The sequence below is a fragment of the Phodopus roborovskii genome, unplaced genomic scaffold, assembly GCF_943737965.1.
Source record: "Phodopus roborovskii unplaced genomic scaffold, PHOROB, whole genome shotgun sequence".
Classification (NCBI taxonomy): domain Eukaryota; kingdom Metazoa; phylum Chordata; class Mammalia; order Rodentia; family Cricetidae; genus Phodopus; species Phodopus roborovskii.
The window spans coordinates 1,054,258-1,077,116 of NW_026126564.1; positions in this window are offsets into that span (position 1 = coordinate 1,054,258).

Below are 22,859 nucleotides of genomic sequence, written 5' to 3' on the forward strand. Positions count from 1 at the left end.
TAGTAGGTATAGAAGATGGTGAAGGAGCCCAGGTCAAAAGGGCTGAAAACTTATTCAGCAAAATGATAGAAGAAAACTTTCCCAACGTACAGAAAGACATGCCTATGAAAGTACAAGAAGCTTACTGAACACCAAATAGACTGGACAGGAAAGTCTCCTCCCCATATAATAATGAAAACACCAAACATGTAAAATAAAGAATTAATATTAAGAGCTGCAAAGGAAAAGAGCTAAGTAACATATGAAGGCATACCTATTAGAATTACATCTGACTTTATTGAAAACTCTGAAAGCCAGAAGATACAAATATCAAGAGACCATGACTACCAACCCAAACTACTATACTCAGAAAAGCTTTCAGTCACTATGTATGGAGAAAACAAGATAGTTCATGACAAAACCAGATTTAAACAATATATATTCACAAATCCAGACCTACATAAAATACTGAAAGGAAAACTTCAACTCAATGTAGCCTAGTTACCCTCATAAAATCATAGGCAATAGATTATCACACACTTTACCAAAAGCAAAAAAAAAAAAAAAAAAAAAAGGTGGGGTAGGTGGTGGGTGGTGAACACACACACACAATACCACCACCAATATCAAATCCAAAACTAACAAGAATAAATAACCTATGGCCATTAACATATTTTACTATCAATGGTCTTAATTTGCTTATAGGACATAGGCTAACAGAAAGGATACAAATGCATCCTTCTGCTGCATACTCCAAGAAACACACTTCAACTTGAAAGATAGACTTTATCTCAGAGCAAAGGGTTGGAAATTTCTTTCCAATCAAGTGAACCTAATAAACAAGCTGGAATAATAGCTATCCTAATAATTAAAAAAGTAGACTTCACACTAAAATTAATCAAAAGAGATGAAGAAGGTCATTTCATATTCTTCAAAGAAAAAATCAATTCACATGAAGTCTTAGTTCTGAACAACTATGCCCTAAATATAAAGGTACCCTCATTCATAAAGGATATATTACTAAAACACAAATCTCACACAAAACCCCACACACTTGTAGTGGGAGACTTCAACACCCTACCCTCACCACTGGATAGAACTACCAGACAGAAACTTAGCAGATATCTATAGAACATTCTATCTAATTACAAAAGAATATACTTTCTCAGCATCACCTTGTCTAAAATTGACCATATACTTAGCAACAAAGACAACCTCAACAGATGGGAAAAAAAAGGAAGGAAGAAAGAAAGAAAGAAAGAAAGAGAAAAATGGAATAAAGAACATCATCAGTTTCATGGTGGAGAGATTGTAATCCAGGGTGTCTATTTCACTGGAATAAGAGATCCCAAATGATGCAATGTTTGTTCCCATTAATTTCCTGGTTATGATTCACCTAGCTGTCTGGTACAAATATTTTTTCATTCTAGGAAGATCTTTGTACTCTTAGGGGATACTAGCACACTAGGGCATATCAAATAACATCTGCACAATTCCCTAAGAACCAGATGTCTACAGATTCTGGCAATATCAAATTTTGTCTGAGCTTCATTTAGAAAGAACTCTCTACAGGATGTTTATCTTTACTTCCACGTGTATACATAGAAATCCTGACTGCTAGAAAATTGCAAGGAGCAAAAAGAGCAGATGCCAATTTTAACTGGGCAAGTTTGTGACTTTCAATTTTAGATACTTTGATTCTCTATGATGTCTAATATGCCTAGCCTTACCACATTTTCCCAAGCAATGCCATTTAACTATCAACAATTTTTATGGTATTTAAATGTAGAGGTTAAAAAAAATCTGGATTTTTTGAAGACTGGTAGCTCTTTACATGGCTGATAAACATTCTAAGTAGACAGTAAATCTGAATTCTGGAGCCATAGGTTAAATAGACTATAAAGTAAAAACAAAAATTTTGTTAAGTTCTATGAAAATAATTTTGGAAATATAAATCACAGTTTGTTATAGGAAAATTAAAAGCAGAAAGTTAACTCTAAAATTTACTTTTATAAACGACTCAGTGATGGAAGAGATGGTAAAATAAGAAAGATAAATGAAAAAAGTATAAAAATGTTATCAGACTGAAGAGATGATTTGTTGGTTAAGAGTGCATGCTATGCTTTCAGAGAACCAGAACTCAGTTCCTAGCACCCACAGCAAGTCTATTATAGCTGCCTTCAGTTGACATACACATATGTACATATACACATACAGAAATATGTATATATACATATGGTTAAAAACAAAATAAATCCAAAGATAATATAATGGAAAATATGAAATCAGCATTGCTAATTGAGGAAGTAAATTCTATTATTTAATATCTATTTAATTAATAAACAAAAGGGTGACTAAATTCTGCACTGTCCTGAGAAGATTTATGCTGTTTTTTTAGTGATGATAAAAAATCACATTCTCACTTCTGTTGAATTATTTCACTGACAGTGAATATTGTAATAACATTAAGTAATCCATTATTTTTTTCCTGTGTGTCTCCAAATTTCAATGACTGTTTTTTCAACACAGTGCCCATATGATTGCATTTATTTTCTGAAGGCTTCATAGCATGTATTTACAACTAAATAGAAAAGATCCACATATCTAATAATGAATTTGGATGAAATTATTCTTAGTACATCCATAAACCCTGATAAGTTTATAATCGTTAATTCATCATATAGATACATGTTTATCGAAAAAGAAGTATGTACTTAGATATTATTGTGTAGAAGAAAAGAAAACAAAATAGGGCTTAGGAGATGTTCCTGTGTTTCTGAACTTGCTGTGACAGGCACCGAAGCATATGCAATTCATCTCTATTTCTTAAATTTTAGTATCTTTTGTGGGGAAATGACAATTTTAAAAGACATTTTGAGAATGGTAATTATTATTCTAAGATTTTTAAACTATAAATTGCTACTTTTTTCTCTTCAGTCCCTCTGTTCCTCTCTACGCCCCAATCTATGTATGAGTGTTTGGGAGGTATGTATGAGTGAGTGGGTAAGTGCACTTTCTCCCAAGCATACACATATGCATGTGTATAAATATATGTGCATTAAGACTTAGGCCAAAGATTCATGTTTGTTGTCTTCCTCAGGTACTGCCCACCTTATTCTTTGAAATATGATCTCTCATTGAATCAGGAACTCCCAGGGTCAGCTAGAATGGCTAGCCAGTAATGACAGGAGATCTGTCTCTCTCTCCTTCCTTGGTGCTAGGATGACAAACATGAACCATGAATTCTTACTTCTTATTCAGGTGCATGGGATCCAAAATCTTTTCTTCATATTCATGTGCCAGTCACATTATGAACTAAATCTTCTTTCCAGCTCCTGATGTTCTCAACAAAGCTGACATTCTTCCTATTAGAAAGGGCTGTTTTTGAAATACTAGTGTGTTAAGAGTAGTTTTTTTTCCACCTGCCAGTCTTGTCCTGCCAGCCCCAAATAATACACAGATTCTGTATTTGATATAATGCTGTTGGCCAGTTACTAGTTTCTTATCATCTAGCTCTGTCTTAATTATTAACCCATTTCTATTTATCTAAGTACTCCCAAGGCTCTTATCTTATCCAAGAGGGGGCTGGAGTTCTTCTCTCTCAGTTCACCATCTGGCATCTCCTCCCTACTACTTCCTCTCTCCTCCTAGTCTCCTAGTCCCACCTATTGTGCTTTCCTATTGGCCAACAGAGCTTTATTCACTAACCAATAAAAGAAACATATTCACAGAATGACATCTCCCATTACTAGTACACACTAAATTTACTATATGAGTGAGGAATAGTCATTTCTATGCAAAGGGAGGAACATTTCTGAAAGTGAACTTGTAAAGTTTATTAACTCAGTTCACAAAAGAATCAAGAGAAACTAAGAAAAGAAGCTGCTCAGTACTAGAGAGGGTATAGAGTAGGGACCAATCTGGGATTGCTATCTGGTATTAGGTGTGTATTATCTTATGTTGCATAATAATTCATAATATGAATTTTTATATTTTCTTTATTTAATATATATTTATTCTTTTAAATTTCATTTTATATTCCACACAGTTTTCCCTCCTATTCCCCTCACCTACACCCTAGTCAACACCCAGTCTACTCTTCCTCATTGTTAAAGGTTCCCATGTGTAGTTAACAAAGTCTGACACAATAGGTTACAGCATGGCCAAGCCCCGCTCCTATGTATTAAGGCTGAACATAGTATCCCACCATAGGGAATGGGTTCCAACAAGTTATCTCATGTACCAAGATTGTATTGTGCCCCCCCCCCCGATAGTTCATGCTTCAGAGCAGTCTCCCACATACAGAGGCCTAGTTCAGTTCCATGGTGTCTCTACTACTGTCAGTCTAGACTTCATGAGTTTCCATGAGCCTGGTTCAGCTGCCTGTGTAGATATCTCCATCGTGATCTTCACCTCCCTTGCTCATATATTCCCTCCTCCCTCTCTTCATCTGAATTCCCAGATCTAGGCCTGGTTCTTGGTTGATGACTTATGCATCTGGTTCGATCAATTTCTAGATGAGGGCTATATGGCAATAGTTGGATTATTCACTAATCTGATTACGGAGGAACACTTCAGGGACTCTTTCCACTATTGTGAGGTTAACCTTCTGGATTCTTGGGAATTACCCTAGCTACTACCTAACTCCATAGTGGCTCTCTCTTTAACATTATCTCATTCATTGCCCTTCAGTGCATCCCTCACCCACTTGACCATCCTATTCTCTCATGTTCTCATCTGCCTATCCTCTCCTTTACCACTCCTTTCCCTCATCCCCAGATTACACTGTGGACATCATTTAATTTCTCTTCCAAGGACAATCCATGTGTCACTGTTAGGGTCCTCTTTGTTATCTAACTTCTCTAGAGCTGTGAATTGTAACCTGGTTATCCTTTGTTGTATGAGTGAACATATACTGTGTTTGTATTTCTGAGTCCGGGTTATCTCACTCAGCATGTTTTTTGTTTTGTTTTTTTTGTTTTTGTTTTTGTTTTTGTTTTTTCTAGTTACATCCACTTGCCTGCAAATTTCACAGGGTCTTCATATTTTACATCTAAATAGTTCTCCACTGTGCAAGTGTGCCACCACATTTTCCTTACCCATCCTTCAGTTGAGGGGCATCTAGGGTATTTGCATGTTCTGGGTATTACAAATAATGCTGCTATGCACATTGATGAGCACATGTCTTTGTCATATGATTGAGCATCCTTTGGGTAAATTCCTAAGAATGGTATAGTTGGGTCTTGTTATCGATGGATTCCTAATTTTCTTAAAATCTACCATACTGATAGTTTATTTTTTAAATTTAATTTGTAGTGCAACCTCAGTTTTCCCTTCTATACCTCCTCCTGCAATCCCATGCCTCCTATCGACTCCTCCCACAGTATAAAGGCTCCCATAGGGGGCTAACAATGGCTGAAACATTATGTTGAGGCAGGACCAAGCCCTTCCCCCTGTAGTAAAGCTGAGGATAGCATCCTATACTAGAGAATAAGCTAGCTCATGTACTAGGGATAGATACTAGTCCTGTTGTCAAGGGACCTTCAGCTACACAATTGTCTTCTACATGCAGAATGCCTAGACTGGGTTCATGGAAACTCTCAAGCTGTGGGTCTAGAGTTCATGAGTTCCCAAGAGTTTGGTCCAGCTATCTCTGTAGTTTTCCCCTTCTTGATCATGGCCTCCCTTGCTCAAGTATTCCCTCCTCCCTCTTTTCAACTGGATTCCTGATGCTCAGACTGGTGATTTTAGTTCTCTGCATCTGGTTGCATCAATTGCTGGATGAAGGCTCTGTGATGGCAGATAGGGGCTGGAGAGATGGCTCAGTGATTAAGAGACTGACTACTCTTCTAGAAGACCCACCTTCAATTCCCAGTACCCACATCACAACTCACAACTGCCTGTGATCTGTCACCTTTGCACAGACATACATGCAGGCAAATGTCAATGAACATAAAATAAAATTTAAAAATATATTTTCTATTAACCATGAGTTTACCTAGCTCTGTATCAATATATGGTATTTCCTGAGGTTACCCCGCCCAGTCAATATTGATTTTAAGTTGCAGCTCTGCTCACTGAGTCTAAGTGGAATAGGCAGAGACACAGATATTCAGTGCAGCTAGGATTTATTTGGAATTCTGTTAATGAAAACCTTCATAGCTACTTGTAAGATCAAAGTTTGGGTTATATTTATAACTAATTACTAAACATTCAGAATCAAAACTCTGAGCAGAAATCTAAGGTAACTAATACAATGGCACTACAGTTATAGACTCAACTGGAGAAACTGGCCCAAAGTAGAGGACTCTTCTTTGAGACCACATTAATGTAAACATATAACCCAAGTAATCCTAAAGAATGATAGCTAACAATATGGGTGTTACTCAATACTAGAATATAACAAAGGCAAATATTTTCTAGATATTTAACTAATTAATCTCTGAGCACAAATATTTAATAATATAAACCAAAGAAAACTTTAATCAGAATTTGAGTCATCTAGAATGCCTAGTACCAAAATTCACCAAAGAGATATACTTGAGATACTAGGTAAAGGGATATTTCATTCTGACAAACCAGAGGTGTGGTGGCCAGGAACACAGAGGCAACACTGGGCATATTCGTCTCAGGTCTACCTCACAGTTCACTCCCAAATCCATCTCTACAGCACAGTATATTGTTCACACCCCATTCTTACCAATGTTACCATTGCTTATTAAGATAATATATTGGTGAGTTTTACCTCAAATTGTTGAAATACTTTCATCACTCTTAGATATTTGCTCTTTTTTGTCATGTTCTAGCCAGTTTGCCTAGTACAGCAATTCTAAAATGTTCTCTGATCTCACAACATGATTTCTAAAATGTTTCAATAGCAATTCATTTCTAATGGCACACAATCTAAGCCCCATGGTAGGCTCAGCCTTCCCTCTTGCTTCTCTAGCCTCTTCATCTCTACTGATCTATTGGTCCTTCTTCCTCTATCAGTCCATCTTCATGGTGCACCAAATGCTTTCCTTTTATTTCTTTTTTTCCTGTGTGGGTTGTGTATTTCTTAACTGTTTTCATTTGTTAATTGACAATAGCCTGTACACATTCTCATTACAGTTTATATTTGAAAAAATAATTTTCCTAGTCACATCTTTTGAATATTTGTTTTTTATTGAATATAGTTTCTTTTCTCATGCAGTACACCCTGATCAGTTTCCCCTACCATGCTTTGTAATGTGAGGCCATATATGTATTGATCATCACATGAGATCGGCTTATCCTCTTAAGTCACCTGACCTGAATAAGGCATTTCTTAGATAACAGTCAGAAACTTCTGGGAAATATTTTTTGGTTTAGTTTTTGTTTTGTTTATTTAACATATTGATCACATTTCCCTCTCCCTCCCATCCTCTTTCCCTTTTTTCCACTCTCCTATGCTCCCCTCCCACCCTCCCCTCCTACCCCCCTCCACTCCACATGTAGGGTGATGCCTTCCAGGAGTGATTATCTAAATTTGTCCAGTCATTTGGATCTTCCCAATAATGGCTCCATCTTTTATGCTCTCTCTCTCTCTCTCTCTCTCTCTCTCTCTCTCTCTCTCTCTCTCTCTCTCTCTCTCTCTCTCCCCTCTCATCTATTCCTCCCCTGACTCAATCTTCCTAGGCCCAGTTGCTTTCCTCTCCTCCCCTTCTCTTTCTCCTAGGACTCTCTCCACTCACTGAACCCTCCCCCCCCCATCATAATATTCTCAGGAGACCTTGTCCCTTTCCTTTGCTGTGAGGGACCTTATATGATCCTCTTAGAATCCTCCTTGTCTCCTAGTTTCTCTGGCCGTGTGAATTATAGGTTGCTGATCCTTTGCTCTATGTCTAAGATCCATATATGAATGAGTACATACCATGTTTCTTTTCTTTCTTTCTTTCTTTTTTTTTTTTGTGACTGGTTCCTTCAAATTCCATCCATTTGCTTGTGAATTTCAAGATTCCATTTTCTTCCCCACAGAGTAGTATTCCATTGTGTAAATGTGCCACATCTTCTTTATCCATTTTTCAGTTGAGGGGCATCTAGGTTGCTTCCAGGTTCTTGATATTACAAATAATGCTGTTATGAACATAGTTGAATACTTATCTTTTTTGCATGATATGGATCATCTGGGTATATGCCTAAGAGGGGGATTGGTTGTTTCTATGGTAGACTAATTTCCATTTTCCTGAGGAACCGCCATACTGACCTCCAAAATGGCTGTACAAGTTTGCACTCCCACCAGCAGTGGAGGACTCTTCCCCTTTCTCTACATCCTCTCCAGCATCATTTGTCATTGGTGTTTCTAATTTTAGCCATTCTTGCAGGAATAAGATGGTAATTCAAAGTTGTTTTAATTTTCATTTCCCTGATAGCTAAAGATGTTGAGCACTTTCTTAATGTCTTTCAGCCTTTTTGATTTCCTCTATTTCAAATTCTCTATTCAGTTCTGTAACCCATTTTTAATAGGGTTATTTGGTGTTTTGGTGACTAGTTTCTTGAGTTATTTGTATAATTTGAAGATGAGCCCTCTTTCAGATGTAGAATTGGTGAAGAACTTTTCCTGGGAAGATATTTTGTTTGATCACACATATAGCATCCCCTCTATCCTCTACAATACCCTCTGATAATCTAGTGTCATGTTTGTCTCAGTTATTCTGACACTTTTTTGTATAATCAAGGGCATGATGGATTTCTTCAAATTAAGTACTGCATCTGACTCCAAATTTTGTCTTGATACAGGCTTTTTTCATCTTTGACTCTGTATCTGACATATGGAAGAGCATCCTCAATCTTGTCAAATTCAACTCTGAAGAAAAGAATGTATTGCGATGATTCAACTTTATGGATAAAATCGGTGCAATATTAAAATCATATAACATAAATAAGATTATTACATAGTGGAATACTGAGTGAGTAGGTAAAACATAAACCAGGAGATGAAATTTTCCAAAGGTATTTTATTTAGTGACAATATATACATACTAATTCTCAATCACTTACATCATGTATTGAAAGTATGGAAAATATTCTTAAATGATAACATAGAATCCTCAAGGAAATGCAGACAAATGAAATCATACATGTAAACTTATTTGAAAATAATATTTATTTCCCATGTTCTTATAGATAATTAGACTGAGCTATAATATTTTAAGCATTTTCTAGTTTTATAATACATTTTATGAAACAAAGAACAAATACTTCTCCTCAAAAGGTTAAAATATCAAAGAACCTGAATTTCTATTAATACTTTAACTAAATTCACCAGCCACAATTTACGGAAGAATAAGTAGTCTGTTTTTCTATGTGAAAATCATTGTTAGATTCATGGGTGTTCTACAATTATTTTGACCTGTGCATGGCAGAAATAGTCTCCACCACATGAAGAAACTGACCTGGGATTATTTTTACTGAGAAGTAAAAAATGTGCATGTAAGGAAAGCAGAGCCAGATCAACAAACCTGGCATGTCTTGAATTTAGGAAAGTTTTTGAAAGAAGTTTAATGCACCAGAGTGGGTGTGTTATTAATAATTCCTTTCTTGAGAGGCTCAAACAGCTAGATCTGCTTTTAGCTCTTTCATGTTCTCTCTTCTGCTGATGTAGCGGGAAGAAGCAGAGTCAAAGTTGAGCTAAAAGAAGCCTGGAAGCTCAGCCTCCAGATAGTTGTTTTCAGTATTTATGAGTGCCTGTAAATGGCTAGTGAGCTAGTGGTAGCACCATTGATTCTATTTTTAACAGTTGACTTCCTCACAATCAATGGCATTGACAAAACCAACTGTCAAGTCAGCAGCAACAAGGGATAGTCATGTGGCAGCCTGCTCATATGTGTTGTGGCTCCAGGAGAGTTTCCCTCTCCACAAAGCCTTGAGCCTGGGAACAAGTCTCCTGGCATTACCTGTGTCCAACATCCTTCCTATCCCATTGATTGCTGACCCTATTACCACAGAAACTTGATGGCCAAAAAACCCAGAAGCAATTTGTAAAGCTCGTTGGCACCCTCCTCTGGTGACATGTGTTCATCAAACCTAAAATTCTCCTGGGTATCAAAGCACTGGACAACTTTCAGGACCATCTAGAGATGTTGACTCCTAGTGATGTGCAGGGGCCCTGAGTAGGAAGTTCTTCCTTCTGGTCTTGCTAATCCTATTGGCTAAGAAATCCATAGAGTGTCAACGAAAGCCAAAATGACCCCTTCTACAATGGTTTTGGAGAGCTGACACCACCACACCTGTGCCTTCTCCTGGTTAAGTATGATGATGGTGACCTGCTTTGAACATTCAAATACATTAAGGGTGATTTGGAATAGTTTGTTTATATAAGAATGATGAGCTGGTTTATTTAAAGGAGGATATGACCTGCAAGGAAGTAGAAAGTCATCTATCATAATTCAAGACTTCCCATGTAGAGTACAACTAAGATATACAGCCCTGGTCTTCACACTCTTTTCCATTGTAAATGCAACTTTGGCCACATGAATGCCTTCTCTGAACCTTAATATGCTTGGCTATAGAGCAATAAGGAGGGAGTGTGGTATTTTTTGATCCAGTGAGATAACCTAGGCAGGGTAATATGCAACCTACAGACAGATGATGAATTCATGGAATGATTATGGGTTTGTTTCAATTTGAACCTTGTCATGATAAAGCATTTTAAGTGGCTTATAGTTACAACCAGTTTCATGTATTCCTATGAATGTCTAATGAATGAGACTCTTCTGCAATCCTAAAATCATGGGAAGAATTGTGTAGTCTCATTTTAAGCTCTCACGATTAAGTATTTTAGAATAAGTACTAGTAGTTTAATAAATGCAATTTTTTGAAGATGTGCCTTAAGCAACACATGAGAACAAGTGAATTCAAAAAAAGGGATTTCACAAAAAAGTACATTTATCGTATAAGTTTTCCTTTTAAGCATCCTCACTTATTAAAATCTGACTAGGCACCAAGAGTATTAGATAAATAACCAAGAGTTAGTTAATCCTTAAACCATGCCAGGAAAGTAGACTTTATTATTCTCATTTTGTAGAAAAAGAAACTAAGACTCAGAGCTGCAAGGTTGCTTGTCCAAAAGAAAACACAAGTAATAGACTCAAGTTCAGATATTTCAATAGAAATATAATGTAGCTTTGTCTGACAGAAACCTTTTAGTTTCATCACTTATCAAACATGGAGAGATCAGGAAGAATTTTTTAACCCATTATCAGACAAAATATCTCATATACTTTTTCCTAATATTGGGTGATTATTAGAAGTCTAAGAAGCAAAAGATTAAGAATGTGGTAAATTTCATTATCAAGGAGTAGTCATTAAGTGAATGAGGGGTCCTCATCCTTTAGCAACTTGTAATCTACATTGGGTGACCCCAACTTAATAATTTCTCTCTTTCACATATGACTGTGTGTATGTCAGTGCGTGCGTGCATGTGTGTGTGCGTGTGTGTGTGTGTGTGTGTGTGTGTGTGTGTCTGTGTGTGTTGGGGCGGGAATTCAAAGTCAATGTGGTCTACATACTGATATTACCTCAAATCTAAAACAAAAGCAACACAGAAACATGACATTTTGACTGCATGTTATTTCTATAATGGTTCCTTGGTGCTGAATAAATTATATGATCACATTGCACTTGGTATTCTGTTATTCAATGTTCAAACTCATTTCTATATTTCTTAGTGCTTAAAGGATGTAGGATCCTAAGACCCCAGAGGACAAAAACAATGCCCTCAGTCTCCTCAAGACAGAGGTGCCAATGTGCCTTCTTGAACACCTGAAAAAGCCTTTTACCTTCCACAGTACTGATGTGGAAAAGTATGTGGGAGCCACTATCACAGCCAGCAAGAGTCATGTTTTGGTTGACAGGGCAAATGTTCTTGATCATGTGGTATTTCAGCATTTTCATATGGAAAATTCTTTCAATTTTACTAATCTGGAGATAAGAGCCAGAAAGACAATGGCAAAACTAATATACACTGCAAAATAGACAGAGGAGGGACATCTAAAAAGAAAGCCAGAGAGCTCAGAATCAAATACACAAGTGCGCATATGAAAGGGCATTCTCCTACAATGAGACAATATGGAAACTCAACCTTTAGAAAAGCAAACAGTGCTATTATATTTTGTATAAATGTCTCTCCATTTTTCTTGGCTTATACTAAATCCTGCATTTTCCTCTCTAATTCTTTATTTCAGGATGACTGGCTTCTACTGTGTTTAAGGGAAAAAAATAGGAACTATAAACCTAAATTATAGCCAATCAAATGGTACTCACAGCTCAACTACTAGACAAATTGCAGCTCATGAAATTTGCTATGGGTCAGGAGACTGAGTAATTTTATTTTAATCAGTCTTATTTGAAGCTGGAATGCCATTACAGCAAATCCTCTGAACAGGATTTTGGAGGGATACAGAGGAATCTTCTTTCCCTCTTTTCCTCCTTGTTTCGTTCTTTCTAAATAAACTGTTGAGGTCTTAGGAAGATAATAAATATATCTCCAAGTGGTCAGATTTCATTGCTGTTCTAGATGAGAGTATATCTGGAGCTTGCCCTGGCCTTTCTTCCTATGCAGGATTAAGCCATCTAAATCACGTCCACAGCATTCATTTACATGTTTAAATTCCATTCTGAGTTCAGGCATTCCCACAGAAACACAATTGCTTTCCTGATCTCTGGGCTTTTCTGTGGTTCAGGTCTTCTGGCATGCTACTCAATGTCACGGGAAGCATTGAAAGATTTTTCAAGGCAGGATGGTCTGATATCACAGTGACACAGCTGCCTGTAAGAGAAGGTGGGGACATAAAGAGCCTCTCAGAGGTAGTGGGGTAGAGCATAGGCATGCACTAATGCTTTCCAGAAATCCCTGGAATTGGAAATGTGATATTTGCTATATCTCAGAATGTACTCAAGCATCAAGAGCAGAATAAGCAAAGTGTGACATGGTAGTCCAAGATTCCAGTGTTAGCATACTGCTTTCTTCTTTCTTCTGATGCTAAAACATAGTTTGTGAATGGAGCCAGAAAATGGTTAATGAGTAGGATGGAGAAAGAACTTTTTTTTATTAAGGGTGATAATTAGGGGCAGTTCAACCAGGTGCCAATCTGGAGCTCAGCTGACTGACTTTGAAGAATAGTGTCTTTCAGTTCATGTTCATACCATGTGCTTGAAAATAACTTGGTTAGTATCAGGAACACTGCTCATTCAGTAAAGTTCCTGACCCCATAGCAAAAGGACTTAAGTTAGTGGTTCAGGCACCCATATAATGTGTGGGTGTCATCACCTAGCTCTGTGTGGTAAGATACAGGTGGATTCCCAAGGCCCACTAACAATGATATATCTTAACATATAAAGGAATTAGTGGCATTATGTAGGAGTCCTACATTTGATCCCTGCGTCTTTAGTAAAAACTGCTAGAACTGAGTCCACAAAGTTCTCCTCTGTTATCCAAATGTGTCACAGCATGCATGCACACACACACACACACACACACACACACACACACACACACACACACACACACACACACACACACACACACACACACACACACACACACACACACACCACAGAGAGAGAAAGAGAGAGAGAGAGATGTGAAAGAGACATAAAAGAAAGGTAGATAGATGATAGGTAGATAGATAGATGAAAGACATAGGAGATAGATAACTATTGGAGAGAGGTGATTTATAGAAGAAAGAAAGAAAGAAAGAAAGAAAGGAGAGAAGAAAGAAAGGAGAGAAGAAAGAAGGGAAGGAAGGAAGATAGATGTGAAGAGCAGAAGAGGTAAAAGCAGTCAGTGTCAAACTCAGGCCTTCACATGACTCTAAAAATGGTTGTGTTTCTAATAGGTATAGGAACAAAACTACAATTGTCAAAAGAATTCAAAACTAAACATCCATAATAACTTTGAAACAGCATTGCATGTTACTTTGTCTAAAACCTCAAATGGAAAATACAAATATTCCCTCCCTAATGAGCAACTGCCATTTCCATATCTTCAAACTGCTTTTTCTTTGCTTAATTGGAAATCTCTTGACACTTATAATTGTGTTTCTAATAAGCTCTCCTAATTTTCATTTAATTCATTCCCCCCATCTAAAATTTTCTTTATTTTGTTTTTATTTTACATACCGATCCCTGTTCCCTCTCCCTCTCTCTCCCTCCCTCTTTTCCTCTCTCCAACCCACTCATGATCCCTTACCCCCCATCTGCTCCCCCATCACTCCACATGTAGGGTGTTGCCTTCCAGGAGGGGTCATCTAAATCATCAAATCATTTGGAGTAAGGACTAGGCCTTCGCTCATGCCTCTAGTTTAAGGGAGTATCCCTCCATGGGGCATGTGCACCCAAAGTCATTTTTTTCACCAGCAATACATCCTGGTTAAACTGTCTTATGGTCCATTAGACTGCTCAGGCCTTCTAGCTGAGACCCATGTTCAAGGGGTCTGAGACAGTCCAATGCTGGATTCCCAGCTATCAGTCTGGGGGCCAATTAAGGCCTTCTTGTCCAGGTCAGCTGTATCTATGTGTTTCTGTAGCCTGGTCTTGTCCTCCCTCTCTGTATCTGGATTCCAGTTTGGCTCAGTGTTTAGTGGTGGGTGTCTGCTTCTGTTTCTAGATGAGGGCTCTATGATGGTGGATAAGTTAGTCGTCAATCTCATTACCAGGGAAGGGCATTTATGGAGGCCTGTCCACTGTTGCACAAAATGTTAGTTGGGGTCAGTCTTGAAGGTCTCTGAACATTTCTCTAGGTTTGTTTTCTCTTCAAACCTATAATGGCTCTCACTTTTATGCTCTCTCTCTCTGTTCTCTTGTCTAGTTCTCCTCTGAAATGATCTTCCTAGTCCCACATGCTTTGCTCTCCTTCCCTTCTCTCCATCCTAGCTCCCTCTGCACTCACTGCACCCACACTCTCCATATGCTCAGGAGATCTTATCCCTTTCCCCTTCTATGAGGGACCTTATATGAGCCTCTTAGAATCCTCCATGTCTCCTAGTTTATCTGGCAGTGTGAATTATAGGCTGCTGATCCTTTGCTCTATGAAGAAAATCCATATATGAATGAGTAGATACCATGTTCCTCTTTTTGTGGCTAGGTTACCTCATTCAGGATGGTTTCTTCAAGTTCCATACACTTGCCTGCAAATTTCAAGACGCCATTGCTTTTTTCCCACACAGTATTATTCTATTGTGTAAATGTGCTACATCTTCTTTATCCATTATCATTTATCCATTGAGGGGCATCTATGTTGCTTCCAGGTTCTTGCTTCTATGAACATAGTTGGGCACATGTATTTGTTGCATGGATATGGATCATTTGGGTATGTGCCTAAGAGGGGGATTGCCGGGTCCTGGGGAAAACTAATTCCCATTTTCCTGAGGAACCGCCATACTGATCTACAAAACGGCTGTACGAGTTTTCACTCCCACGAGCAGTGGAGGAGTGTTCCCTTTTCTCCACATCCTTTCCAGCATAAATTGTTATTGGTGTTTCTAATTTTAGCCATTCTGTCAGGAGTAAGATGGTATCCCAAAGTTGTTTTGATTTTTATTTACCTGATAGCTAAGGATGTTGAGCACTTTCTTAATGTCTTTCAGCCTTTTTGATATCCTCTATTGAGTTCTCTACTAAGTTCTGTGCCCCAGTTTTGATAGGGTTATATGGTTTCTTGAGTTCTTTGTATATTTTGGAGATCAGCCCTCTGTCAGATGTAGGATTGGTGAAAATCTTTTCCCAGTGTGTGGGCTGCCCTTTGGGCTTGTTCATTGTGTCCTTTGCCTTAAAGAAGCTTCTAAGTTTGAGGAGGTTCCATTTATTAATGGTTGATCTCAGTGTCAATGCTACTGGTGTTATGTTCAGGAAGCAGTACCAATTTGTTCAAAGGTACCTCCCACTTTCTTTTCTATTAGGTTCAGTATGGCTGGATTTATGTTGAGGACTTTGATCCATTTGGACTTGAGTTTTGAGCATGGCAATAAACATGGGTCTATCTGCAATCTTCTACACACCATCATACAGTTGTGCCAGAACAATTTGTTGAAGATGCTTTCCTCCTCCCATTGTATACTTTTAGTTGTTTTGTCAAAAATCAGGTGTTCATAGGTGTGTGGGTTAATATCAGTATTTTCATTTCAATTCCATTGGTTTGTTTGTCTATTTTTGTGCCATACCAGGCTGTTTTCAGGACTATAACTGTATTTGAGCTTAAACTTTGAAGTCTGGGATGGAGATGCCTCTTGAAGTTCCTTTATTGTACAGGGTTGTTTTGGCTATCTTAGGTTTTTTGTTTTTCCATGTAAAGTTTATTATTATCCTTTCAAAGTCAGTGAAGAAATGTGCTGGGATTTTAAAGGGGATTGAATTGAATATGTAGATTGCTTTTGGCAAGATTTCCATTTTTACTGTATTATCCTACCTATCCAAGAGCACTGGAGATATTTCCATTTTCTGGTATATTCTTTAATTGCTTTCTTTAAAGATACAAAGTTCTTATTATATAGGTCTTTCACTTATTTGGTGTTACCCCAAGATACTTTATGTTGTTTGTACCTATTTTAAATGGTGATGTACTTGTGATTTCTTTCTCATCCCCTTTGATGTCTGAACAAATTAGGGCTACTAATTTTTTTGAGTTCATCTTGTATCCTATTAGTTTTCTGAAGGTGTTTTTTAGCTGTAGGAGTCCCCTGGTAGAGTTATTTTTGGGTGTGTGTCGTTTATGTAAACTATCATATCATCTGCAAATAGTGAAAGTTTGACTTCTTCCTTTCCAATTTGTAACCCCTTGATCTTCTTTTGTTGTCTTATTGCTTTAGCTAGAACTTCAAGAACAATGTTGAAGAGATATGGAGAGAGAGGGCAGTCTTGTCTTATTCCTGATTTTAGAGAAATCACCTTAAGCTTTTCTCCATTCAGTTTGATGTTGGCTGTTGATTAACTGTATATTGCCTTTATTATGTTTAGGTATGTTCCTGTTATCCCTGATCTCTCCAAGATTTTTATCATAAAATGGTGTTGAATTTTGTCGAAAGCTTTTTCAACATCTAGGGAGATGATCACTATGATCACTTGCTTTTCTTTTTTTGGTTTGTTTATATGCTGGATCATGTTGACAGATTTTCATATGTTAAACCATCCCTGCAACCCAGGGATGAAACCTACTTGGTCATGGTGGATGATTTCTCTGATGTATTCTTGGATTTGTTTTGCCAGTATATTTTATTGATTATTTTTGCATCAATGTTCATGAGGGATATTGGTCTGTAGTTTTCTTTCTTAGCTGTGTCTTTGTGTTTCTTGGGTACCAAGGTGATTGTGGTCTCGTAAAAGGAGTTTGGTGATGAACCATGTGTTTCTATTATGTGAAACAATTTGAGGAAGTGTGTTGGTATTAGCTCTTCCTTGAATTTCTGGTAGAATTCTGCATTGAAGCTATCTGGCCCTGGGATTTTTTTTCTTTTTTTCTTTTCTTCTTTCTTTCTTCCTTCCTTTCTTTCTTTCTTTTTTGTTGGAAGGCTTTCAATGACTGTTTCTATTTCATTGGAGGCTATAGATCTATTTAAGTCGTTTGCCTGTCCTGGATTTAATTTTGGTGACAGTTATCCAGAAATTTGTCCATTTCCTTTGAATTTTCAAATTTTGTGGAGTACAGGTTTTCAAAATATAACCTGAAAATAGTTTGGATTTCCTCAGTGTCCATTGTTATGTCCCCCTTTTAGTTTCTGATTTTGCTAATTTGCATGTTCTTTCTCTGCTTTTTGGTTAGTTTGGATAAAGGTTTGTCTATCTTGTTGATTTTCTTGAAAAACCAACTTTTTGTTGCATTGATTTTTTTGTATTGTTTTCCTGGTTTTTACTTCATTGATTTCAGCCTGAAATTGAATATTTCTTGGAATCTACTGCTACAGGGTTAGTTTGCTTCTTTTTGTTTAAGGCTTTCAGTTGTGCTGTTAATTCTCTAATGTGACTATCCTCTGTTTTCTTTATATGGTCACTTAGTGCAATGAACTTCCCTTGTAGCACTGCTTCCAATGTGTTCCCTAATTTGGGGTATTTTGTGTCCTCAATCTTTATTTCTTTATTTCTTCTTTGACCCAGGTATTGTGCAATTGTGCTTTGTTCAGTGTCCATGAGTTTGTAAGGTTTCTAAGATTTGTGGTGGTCTGATAAAATACAGGGGACTATTCCAATTTTTTTTTTTTTTGTACCTGTTCAAGTTTAGTATGTGGTTGATTTTAGAGAAGGTTCCATGTGGAGCAGAAAAAAAAGTATATTCTTTTGTGTTTGGATGGAATGTTCTATAGTTGTCTGTTAAACCCAATTGAGACATAACTTCGGTTAGGTCTTTTGTTGCTTTGTTAAATTTCTGGCTGGTGGTCTTGTCTAGTGGTGAGAGAAGGGTGTTGAAATCGCCCACTATGAGTGTGTGAGGTTTTATGTGAGTTTTCAGTTTTTGTTGTGTTTCTTTTACAAATATGGGCGCATAGATGTTCACAATTGAGACTTTGTGCTGATGGATTTCTCCTGTGATGAATACAAAATGACTGTCTTCATCTCTTTTTATTGATTTTGGTTTGAATTCTAACTTGTTAGATATTAGGATAGCCACACCTGCTTGCTTCTTGTGTCCATTAGATTGGAAGATCTTTTCCCAACCCTTTACCCTTAGGTATTGTCTGTCTTTGAATATTAGATGTGTTTCGTGTATGCAGCAGAAGGATGGATTCTGTCTTCATATCCATTCTGTTAGCCTGTGTCTATTATAGGCAAGTTAAGACCTTTAATGTTGAGCAAAATAAGACCAATATTTTGGTTTTAGGGATAACTAATTCCTTGACTTCAGTGTAACAGCATCTCTAATATTCATTTTTCTTAAGTACTTCAGGGCTTTCCCATGATTTTTCCACTTCTAATCTCCCATAACCTTCCTAATAACAAAATTTCAAATAGTTTAACTACTCCTTAGAGACTAGGAATCTGAGGATTAAAGAAATAATTAAATATAGAATTAAAATCAGTAACAAACTTAAAATGGGGATCATCATTCAGTCATGAAATTCTCATTAAATGGTTATTGTAGAAATAAAGACAATGTTAGAGACCAGGAACTTAAATAATATGACTATCATCTTCTTTTTCCTTAATGGAATTTCCCCAAAACTTCTATATATTTGATATCAGGAAAGTGGGGACTCTTTTCAACTAAACCATGAGTGAATTCCATGTGAAACTAGAGATACATTTACCTATTTACAATTTGTAAAAGATTGATTCCAAACTTGCTGAGAAACCACCATACTGATTTCCAAAGTAGCTACACAAGTTTCCACTCCCATCAGCAGTAGAGCAGTGTCCACTTTCTCCACATACTCAACAGCATAGACTGCATTTTTCATTTTAGAAATTCTGACAGGTATAAATGGTATACAAGAGATTAGTTTTGACTGATGTACCCAATGGTACATGTTTCTAAAGATGACCTACTTTTTTTTTTTTTTGTGGTTTGGAGCAGAGGTAGAGGGGGATCTTGAAATAGTCTCCACATTGAGAAACAAATACAACATATGTCTCTTCTATATATTCAGTGCTAAGGATTGAACCCAGGGCCTTCCTTATCATTATATCTGATAGTGTCTCTAAGTTACTAAGGGAATGATGAAACTCAGACTGGACCCTAAGCAGACTTTGAAGTTTTAATCCTCATGCCTCAGCCCCTTTATTCTTTGGAAATCCATGATTTTATATCCATATCCTGCATCTTTCAATCAACCACAATTTGGGGTTTGATTTTTTTTCTGGAATAATCACATCTCTTCTACATATAATTTCATCCCACATAAGTGTTGGTTTTTCTTACTTCCTTCCATTTCTATACCCTTCCTTTCCATAATACTCCTTTATTAAAATACTTATAAAACAAAGCCTATACTGTTATCAGTTGATAGACCATACCTAATTTGATAGTCAAAATTCTCCCTATGATAAAATTTTCTTTCAAATAAAAACTGTGATCAAATCAACACTTTTATAATTTGTCTCAAATGTTCAAGTACAGGATTCTGTGGTAGAGTAAGTAGGAAATATTCTAGATTCAGAAGATAGTTCATAGAGAATGGAAAAGTCAAAACAGTTTCCTAACAGTTAAGAATATCTAGTGTTTGTAAGGAATATATGGTGAGATTGGGAGTCCAAAGGAAATATGACTCAAATGTTGAAACAACCTCATGTTTCATTCTCAGAAAAAGTAAATGAATAAATAAAGACCAACCTTGACTTACAATAAGAGAAGTTACAGGGCAGTGTCACTTAGATCCATCTCTCCCTGTCTTATTTTCTCATTTTTGAAGAATTCCTTTGTTCTATATTTAATGTAAAATTACAGATGGGGAAGCCCTTGACTAAATTACAAATTTTCAAGGCTGTATGAAACACTTATATCAAATTAACATATAATAAAGAATCACTAATGAAGACTTTGAGCCATGAGGCTCTTGAAGACACATGCAGAATGGTGTAGGGCTCATCTTTGAATGACGGGTTAGGTCTATGTTAATTCACTGAAAGTATATTTACAGAAGTTATATTCAAAATTGAAACAGCTGCTGGAGCCTGAATGCTTTACTCAGAGCAGATGTGTGACCAATGAGAGTAGTTATTAGAAATAAGTATATGTTGAAAATTTCTGCTTGCTTGGCATGAAGGTAAAAAGTCTCTGATGACTGGGAATCACTTTTCAAATCCTCTTGCCATAAATGCTCTAAGTGTTCTTAGGAAATAAGGGTGTGTGAAATAAACACCATGCCCATACTATTGATATTTGTGACCTTATCTGTCTTCCAACTGATTGACCACATCACCTTTATTCAAGAGTTCCTTTCTAGAAGCACAATTATTTCATATGATTCTGTTCCTTAGGGACTCTCTATGTAAGTCCAAACTGATTATTCCAGCATGAGAAATACCACAGGAACATGGCAATTTGCATCACTCTAATTTGCACTCTGTCTCTCTCTTCTCATCAATGAGCCATCTCATCAGATCTAATATGGCTTTATATATTCTGAAAATTTTAGTTTAGCAAAAAATGAGCATTGTTTGTGAACATTTTAGTTCAATGTGAATCTTCCTTCTAGCTCTGTGGCCATTGATTCCTTCATTAACTATCTTGAATCTGCTTCTTCATTTTGGAAATAATAGGAATAATATTAACCTTACATAGTTATTCTTTCAAAGAGTATTTCATGACCTGTCCAGCAATGGACCTAACATATTATGTGTACTTATTAAGTGGCAGCTCTTATTGTAATTCCTATCTCTAGTTTCCTATTTGGTGGTTCACAAGCATGTCTGTTCTCCCTGTGGAGCTGTCCTAGTTCGTCTATGCTCAGTCAATGCCAATTAAATTTTTTATATTGTGATTTGGAGGGGAATCTGGAGGCCTGATTATGACTTTGCTACTAGTACATGTAATAACCTTGGGCATATCACTTAGGTTTTCTGAGCTTCATTCTGCATAGAGGTAATTGGAGAGCATTAATGGTATCGATGGCTTAAGAATCATCTTATCCATGGCTTAAGAATCATCTTATCCATGATGTACTTGTCCTTGGCACCTAGAAAAGGTCTTCAGTTTTATTACATTGGGATATACAATGTTCAGTAACAAATAATATTTTATGGTGATTATAGTTAATGATTCAATTGATTGGTTTTCTCTGTGGTCAGATGGGTACCGGACAGGTATTGAAAAAGTTCACACACACAAAAATTTAAGATTCACCCTTGACTACATCCCAATGGTGTTCTCAATGACGATGTGACATTTAATTTGAAGCACTAAGCCTGAAAGTGGTTTGATAACTGCATGCTACAGGACATTATCATGTATTTTGGGATGGGGCTTATCACCAACAGCAAGAAATAGCCCCCCAAAATACCAACTCTTGATTCTTGATTTTAGGAATTGCACCATCTAAGTCAGAAGATGGGGCCCATATGAACTGATAAATACAAGTCACTTCAAATTTGGTTGGTCCATATAAATGTGCAAAGAGGTGAGGAAAGAGAAACTTTGGGATGTATAAGAGAGGTAGAACCTGAATTATTACCTTGATAATGTCTGAATCTCAACAGAGATACTAGCTCTCAAAAGTCCTGATTTAGCAAAAGGATATCTGATTGGGTTTTGGATGGATGCACTGTCTACATTCATAATCTTTCCACTTCCCTGGCAACTACGCACATAGCCAAGTAGTTCTGTTTATTTTTCAATTATTTTTCATTAGTATCACTTTTCTATGAATTTAATACCCAGTAGAATGCCCATATCTTAGCAACTATTATCATTTGTGTATTGGAAGAGTTCAAAATAAAATTATATGCTCCAAACTTCTTTGTTCACTGTAATTAATAAAATCTTATGTTAAAGACAGAATATTAAAGAGATAATAGTATCACCCAACAGGCCTTCAAAGAATTGAGAGTTACCTCATATAGATGTAGAAGTACTCCTTGTCATGACTAGAATAGCAAATAAGTAGAAATTTTGGTGAGTCAATACCACTTGGCCAATTTATGCCTCCTTGAAATATTGCATATATGAATATTAATATTTTAAACATTTTGGCCACTGGCTGGGTTTCGGTAACCTTTCAAATTCTTTAGTACATAGTCACTGTGCAACTATGGGTTATTCTGTACAATGATACAAAATCAGGGCTACACTAGGAGATCAGGATTCACTTCATTATATTGGTACCAAGTGACTAAACTGTCCTGTAACAGTCCCATTCCATGACAAGCCTGTGAGAGCTTCCACATAGACAGGCATATTGGCATATTGGTGTTTTGGTATTACCTCTGAATACTATATC